The 8041-nt window shown below is 39.0% G+C and overlaps 1 long non-coding RNA gene across 1 annotated transcript; it reads left to right on the top strand.

The window, feature by feature from the left end:
- The first annotated feature begins 406 nt into the window (after positions 1-406).
- LOC131697514 (uncharacterized) lies at positions 407-8035 on the top strand. The gene is made up of 3 exons (XR_009307333.1): positions 407-602; positions 2427-2616; positions 7605-8035. It is a non-coding gene; the product is annotated as an uncharacterized LOC131697514 (long non-coding RNA).
- Positions 8036-8041: the final 6 nt, after the last annotated feature.

An 8041-nucleotide genomic window follows, 5' to 3' on the forward strand; every position in this document is an offset into this window, starting at 1 on the left:
TATGCAATCATGGGGCTGCCACCTGGCGCCGTCAATAGACGTCGGCAGGGGAGGAGGGAAAGGGGAAGAGAGAGAGAAAAAAAGAAACGTATTTTGTTAAGGCACAACTTGTCCAAACTATAGAAAAATTACACCAGCCATGCTTTCATTTTCTGACCAGTGAAGTTATTAACTGAATACGTTTTCTGTCGCTTTTTGATCAAGATATTACAGATAGGAGAATAAAATGTTTCTAAATGGATTTAGAAACAAGGTGAAGCAACTTCCAGTACTGCAGTACCATGTTGATAATACCCCTGACCGTGGCAGGAGTCTAATGCAACTTTTGAGTTCAATGCATTTTTGTCATCTGTGTGTGTGTGTGCGCGCGCCCCGCCCCCTCCTAAATGTATGCACACTGGAGATATAAGAACATAAGAAAGTTTACAAACGAGAGGAGGCCATTCAGCCCATCTTGCTCGTTTGGTTGTTAGTAACTTATTGATCTCAGAATCTCATCAAGCAACTTCTTGAAGGATCCCAGGGTGTCAGCTTCAACAACATTACTGGGGAGACGGGTCTGCCCTGAAGGGTACACGTTTGTGAATGGAAGTTCATTATAGGTAATTTCAGCGCTGGGAGTCTGACAATGTATTATTTTTACACAATCTAACATTTTCGCATCAAGCAAATTCATTTTTCAGTCCACAGCTTCAACAACCGCAATACATTAAAATGAAACAGAAGGACGTTATTTATTTATGTAATGTACATTGTATTAAACCGTCACATGGAGTCATGCAGTGCAAACTTTATTTTGAGTTGTAATATGGAGTCTATTGCTTTTCTCTTTTAGATTTCAATAATAGAAATTTGTTTGGCTAGCCATTCAAGTTATTACACGGTCAGATGCATTAAAAAAAGGACATCCTCAGTAGGCCTACCTCACTGTGTGAAGGGGCTACACACTCACGTGGTGAACAATGTTGATCAATATAAGAACCGATATAGTTGTATCGATGGACAAAATAATATTTATTTATAAATGCGATAGGATCGTTCCGGTGTCTCTGCAATACTGTTTAAGTGAAAACCGCCGCTTTTCTTGCTGGTGTTAAAATGATCTACAACCGCTCTACCACAGACCTCGTATTAAAAAAAAAAACCGTGAGCAAATCGCTGATTTACTAAATCGAGGGCTGAGATTTGCGTACTGACTGTACACTGCACCAGCGCATACTGTGTGTGGGCTAAGATGTTCCCCAGCTAGACTCGGTACATAGACAGCTGTACCGTGAATTATACAAACAGTACTTTCTTTTGCATTCATAGATTTAAACAACAATCTAATTAAACTAATACTGTGATAACGAATACAGATTAAGTACATTTCGACAGCCGTGATTTCAGACATGGTATTGCAGAGAAATTGTGCTTTTTTGTTTTTGTAAATTTGAATGTCCCGTTAAATCCGTTAAAACGCGTGTCTATTTATATACTACTGTAAAATGTGGACCTTTATCAGTGGCACGGTTTATTGTAAGAAGTTACAATGTCGCACTAATAATAAAGTACATTGCTTAGAGTACACACTGTTATTCAGAATTAAATAATAATAATAAACCATTATCCTCATTAGTAATAAATAGATCTGCTATGTGGAAAGAACGTGCAGAAAGGTGGTATTCTACACGTTGGTTCACGTATTGTCTTCATATTCAGTACATAACGCGTTCTACAATTCTCTAGGTGAAGTTCGATCTTGGATATTCTTTGTGGCTGTCATTTTAGAAAGTCTCTGCACTGCTTCAGCCTAATAACGCACTTTGAGGTATTGGCTACATTTCTGTAGAGTCATATTAACACTTCATGGTAAATGTGTTGGTTCCTATGACTGACCTCAGACTGGCTAAGATATTGAGGTCATGTGACTTTTTAGAAGTCTCTTTGTATAACAAAAAATACCAAAGTATGATATTCATGTGTCTGTTTTGGTCTACTGTCAGGTACACTAAATAGGTACAGTTTTCTTAATATCTGCTATACAGCAATTGTTCTCTCTGGTGAGTTCCATTAGAGGTTTTGTCCAGTACATAACAGCCATGTTGTTTTAACCTCTGGCCACAGTGATACAGACCACACACTTTGAGGTAGTGTCTTATACAACTACCTGGGGCACCTTGATCATTCAATAGCGGTTTAAAGTAAAGAGAATTGCCACAATACAATCATTTTTTTTGGTTAAATGGGATTTTGGTTTCTTATGGGGAGCCAAACCCCCAGTACTGGATTGAAGTAATCATTATTTTTTTTATTGTACGTCAAGCTATTTCCTTGACGTTAATAAAATGTTGTTAAAGTTTAATACAAATATAAAGTGTACAAAAGTTGTCTAGTTCTGCTTAGAAGTCTTAGATCTGAGAGTTTTTACTATTTCTTCATTCCAGAATCTCAGCACAGTGCTCTGCACATGAACAGTGGAGTCAAAGTGACCTACACTGATGTCAAGTCCTCGATGGTGTCCATTGAGGATCCCGTCGCTCCGCACAAGGGGCGCCATCGCATCACCAAATCTCTGTTTCAAGCTGAGGGGGAATCAAGGCTGGGAATCAGTAGTGCTTTTACAAGGAGACTCGGGTAACAGCTTTGCGGGCACATGCAGTCTGGTTACACAGTGAAAGCACATAGGCACATACATTATAGCTACATGTTGTTAACAGGAGTTTATGTTCGTAAAAGAAAGGATCAAAGGCCATGCCCTGTTTACTTAGCTGCCAATATTTAAAGCAGTGCTCCTCAAAGAAAGGGGTGTTATATATTTATATAGCTAATATTTAGCTAATATGTATATATCTAATACAACGTAAACCTCACTGTTTAATTTCAAAAGGTATTTCTCATTGTGTCACTAGCATCTGAGGTTGGAGAATGAGATTTTCATACAGTCTTAGTTTTTGGCATGTAATGTGAAGGATATTGTTCTAAGCGGTCTACAGTATGTAATACTTCATTAATCAGGGTGTCTGAGAGAGAGAGAGAGAGAGTGAGAACAAGAGTGGCCTGTTATATACGCAGCATTAAACAATAATTGTGGGTGTTAAATATTAGTGACAGGCTTTTGGACCGGCCTGACAGGTTGTTCTCCTTTGAGACGGTGGTGGTTTGTGGGGTGGATGGTGCCTGGCCAATGAGAACTTGAGAACTGTGTGTGTTTGGAACAGACCCTGGTTCTATGCTGGTTGATTCTCTTTGTTACTAACAACAGTTACAACACAATGATTTCCAGATCTGCATGTTCTTTTTATTAGGGTTTGGACTGAAAAAATATATATTGTGAATTTTTTGATTTTGTTGTGTTTTATAGATGTGCTGAACAACATAATCAGCAAATTTATGGATGAACAAATTATTACATAAAGTGATACTTGTACTGCTCCAATACTGTACCAGTAAAAAAGATTTGTAAAATGAGACAGGGGCACCAACATTTTCTTTCTTGTAAGTTCTTATTCTTCTGTAGATTGTTGGGCTTTCCACTTGGACTCGGGTGATGTGCATTTGTAGATTCACTCCCTGTGCTTCAGGTATTAGGTCCCCACCTGAAACATGAAACTTTATTTGCTGCACATAGGACTTTGAGTTGTATCAAGTGAGATCCTAATACATGCTGCACAGGGAGTGAATCTATAGTGTGGTGGCAAGATATATTTCAGCTTCACCCGATTTCAAAGTGACGCATCATTATGTTTAAAACATACTGCTGCGAAATGGACAACACGGGAGACAGCAGAGATAAAGTGCTCTGAGTTAAAAACTGCAGGATGTTCTGTAACACTTCAAGTTAGTACGGTCTTCAGAAAAAAATAATACAAGTGAAAATAACTTTTCCCACTGGCAATATAAGGCATTAGTTTGAAAAAAAAAAAAGTGTCTACAAAAATGATACATCTGTTTAACAGAAATCATAAATCCTTCAAATTAAATGACTTGGTAGGGCAACACATTTTTAAATGTTGAGCTTTAGTTGGCTTGTCATTTAGTGCAGGTAAATTAACTTTTGAAAAATGACCACAAGGATTGTTATTGGCTGCAGTTTCTGTTGGCTGCTTGGTGTGTAGGTGCTCTGAGGCTCAGTTTTTCACAGAATGTCTGTGGTGCCTGTCAGTACAGGAACAGAGACAGACAGACAGACTGCAAGGCATACAACCATAGAGACAGACCCTGGGGAGAGTTTCTGTTCAGGTCTAAAGGATCCCTTTAGTGATGTAATTTGTTTGTCGATTTGTCACTATGGGCTGCCTTTTGGGGGCGAGCTGTTCTGTCTTCTAAAACTATTGAGTGGGCGGCTGTACGTGGAAGCGACCAACAGAGTGAAATAAATCACTCTGAGGATTAATGAAAACAGTTTAGCATTATTCTCTCATGTTTAGCTCTTTATTAGAATGTTTCCAGAAAACAAGCAGCTTTTGAAGCCGAGCTGAGGCATAGCATGGAAACAAATGCCACCTGGCGTAGCCCCCAACCACCCCGCCCTTCTTACCAAAAACCTACAGGGTGTATTCAGAGAGACGAGGAATAAAAGGCAACAAACCAGAGCAAAGGCTTAACTCTGATCATATTAATAGTGCATCTTTGGTGGTGTTAATGCAACCTTTTCCTCAAATATCAGTGTGCCTGGTAGCAACACAGAAAAACTGTTTTCTCCAGACGAACCAACCCAGACCTGCATCACTCCCCAGAGAAGATTCAGTTAGGGTGGAAACCAAGCTGGTCAGAATCAAAACAAGACCTCTATATGAAAGCAGTCAATTGGTCAGATATGTTTCAATTCAAAGGTCCAGTACATTTCTACGTGAGCCTTAATACGTTACTGTATTGACACTCTGAAGGAAGGACCCTTGTTGTACTCATGATGGCTGGAACGTTACTGTATTGTCATTTGCTGACTTTTTGTAAAATTAGTGAATTAAATAGGGAGTTCTGCACATTTACCTTGTTTGTAGCTTAAGGCTCTAACCTAGGATAGCTGACAGAACATCGGCAAGGTTTCAATATCAAAGGAAATAACAAAAAAACTTTTGATTTAATGTAAGTGTTTTCACATTAGCAGTTAAAAAGGGGTTCATTTCATAATTTGTTTTCATTGTTTAACAAACTAAGAACATACTTGTTAAGAATTACTGTAAATAGAAACTTCAGGAAAAATGAAAACAAATTGTGGTGTATGAAAAAAACACTTTGACCAGGATTGAACTCGACTTATTCTCTTAAGGCTGTCCAAAGAAAAGAAATGTAAGTTATTTGCTTCTTATCAGTAAGTGGATGCAGTCAAAACTTTATAACCCTTGATATGTCCCTGTTCTATGATGCTATTCATTGAAACTTAGAATGCATAGAAGGCCACTGCGTAAACATACATGCTATAAAGTTAGTTCCCATTATTAAGCTTTTGTTTTATAGCACATATCTACAGACAGCGCCTATGGAAAAAATGTTTCAGATCTCTGTTTTGGCCACAGGGCTTCTTTAAACTTCTGAGCTTAAGAGAAAGTCACCAGGAGCTGAAGACTGAAACAGAAAATTATATGTACAATAAGGATGGAAATAAGACTTCCATTGCATAGCAGTTACATCCATTACTGGTTTTACTTTGAGTTTAAAGAGACACACCTGAGCTTGTTACCCATACACGCTCATAGTAAAACCTGGAATGGGTGAAACTGCTATGCAGTAGGAATCATATTTCCATCCCTGTACAACTGTACAAGGTAACTATACCCATAGCCAAGCCACTCTTTTACAGACTGCTTTTGAAGTTAGTTACACTTGACTTAATGCCACTTACTGTACTGTAAAGCGTTATCAAACGATTAATACAACAAAGGAATGCATGCCATCAGTCCTCAGATCCTGGAGGAAAAGAAAGACACAGCAGAAAAAGCGTTAGATCACTCTTTCATAATAAGCCTTTTATGTGGAACAGTAAAATGTTTCTGTGTTCTGTCCAGATTAGGCCTCCAGTGTGTTATTATTTTATTCTGCTCGGAGGGTCTGTTTACAGTAACCCCCGACCCCTTAGTCAGCTTGTTCTCGCTGGCTCCCGTCCAGGACGCTGTCCCAGGGTGACCAGGTGAGCGAGTGGTTTTCTAGGTGATTCAATGAGAGGGGGACCTGCTCGGCGAGACAGATAGACACCGGGCCTTTTAGGCAAGGCTGGAGAAGCTTTAGTGCAGCAGCATTTCATCCCGTTCCAACCTGGAACTGAAGCCAATGTATAAATTTTAACGCAAGCCAGCAGCAGCATCATTTACACCAGGGTATTCAGGAGTCTTGTTTGTTGTGTAAAGGGCTGTGCTGTTTATCTTAATTTCATTGCAGAGGCAGTTCATACTGAGTCCTGCATTGGGTAGTTAAAGGACCTCAGGTTGACAGATGCTGTTTTGATTTATACAGTATACAATCATTCATGAAACATACAACATAGAAAATTATACTATGCTTGGGGGGGAAAATGAAGATCATCTTAAAATATTCATAAATACTGGAGTTATTTCAAAATCCATGACAAATGATGTTGTTATTACATGTGAAGTAGTATGTATTTAACTAACTGTGAATTTAAAAACACTTTCGTGTTAATAATTCTTATGTAAATGATTAATAGTAAAATAATAATCACATGTTTAATAGTGAAATAAGCCAACTCTGAATGGGAATTAATATACCGTGGCTCACCTGTTCACCTTAGGAAAAGCTCTAATTCTCAGTAGCTTTTAACATGTAAATTAAATTATCAGTAATTCTCAGTGTAGTAGATTATGGTGACACTGTTTACAGGCTTGGTAATACACTGTTGTCGAAACTTGATATACTGTACAATCGGATGGCTACAGGTATACTTTCCAGTGACATTGCTGGTTTCCAGCTCTTCAAAATGTTGGCTAGCTTTCCCTTTAGCTTTAGACCTTTAGAGTTAAATTGGTTCGAGATGGTCTTAATTAAAGGTCAGTGTGACCAAATAATCTCTCTGAACACCAGGTACTGTCTTAAACGTGTCAAGCACAGACAGTAAGATTATTCTCCAATCTTGCTTTTCTAACTCATCTGAGAATAACTTGTCACCAGAACTGAGAAATTAACAATGACAGTAATGTTTCAGGCAAGCTGTCACTCACATTGAGGACATTGTATGTGTGTGCCTAACAATGCACCGGAGCATTAGCTGAGCTCTTTTTCCAAGTTCTCATAATTCAATGCATTTTGCCATTTTGTATCTTATTTTATTTTGCTGGCCATCTAAAGCAATTTGTTTGAGCCCTGAGCTTCCTTTGTGTATCAGAAGAGTAAAGCCATGCATAATAAATGGTAAACCACAGTCTCTGATCTTGCTGCGTTAGCAGTGGCGGTCAGCACTGAGAGAAGATGGACGATGCCAGGCCTGCTCAAAGTAACCCTATAGCCGTTTTGCAGTTAACCACTGGCCGTTGGGTTCTCACTGTCAGTGGATGGGGATGGAAATGTTACAACTTGTCGGTGCTGAATCTGTCCAAAGGAGACCTGATAGGCATGCTGTAGTTTCTTCCTCTATCCCTGGCTTCATTTACTGCCCATGTGTTTCTTGTTAGGTTTCCCGCTGTGTGCCCACAGAGGAAGGACTGGATCTCCAGGCTGCTGGCCAGTGGTTGGACCTTACCCAGCAAGCCGTTGCTGGCGCTGTTGGATTGCAAGCCAAGGAATGAGTACCTTCAAACTACATGAGACTAATCACTCTCCAACCAGTTTAATTGGAGCCTTAATTTTCCAAATTGGAGTTTTATTTCCAATTTTCATCTAATGTCTTACCTTGCCAATGTGTATAATTGTATCTCTTAGCAATATAGGAGTTACATTTAACAAACATGGTCCCACCTACATTTTCTCACCTTCAAACAGCAGAGGGGTGAAGGAACTGCAGTAGAGTAATTGATTCTAGTTTAGTGCATTTAATATACTATAGTATAAGCGGTCCTACTATTATACTCTTACAAAGTGATGATCTTGACGTTGGATCTATAGTGCCCCC

This window comes from Acipenser ruthenus, chromosome 2 (genome assembly GCF_902713425.1).
Source record: "Acipenser ruthenus chromosome 2, fAciRut3.2 maternal haplotype, whole genome shotgun sequence".
Classification (NCBI taxonomy): domain Eukaryota; kingdom Metazoa; phylum Chordata; class Actinopteri; order Acipenseriformes; family Acipenseridae; genus Acipenser; species Acipenser ruthenus.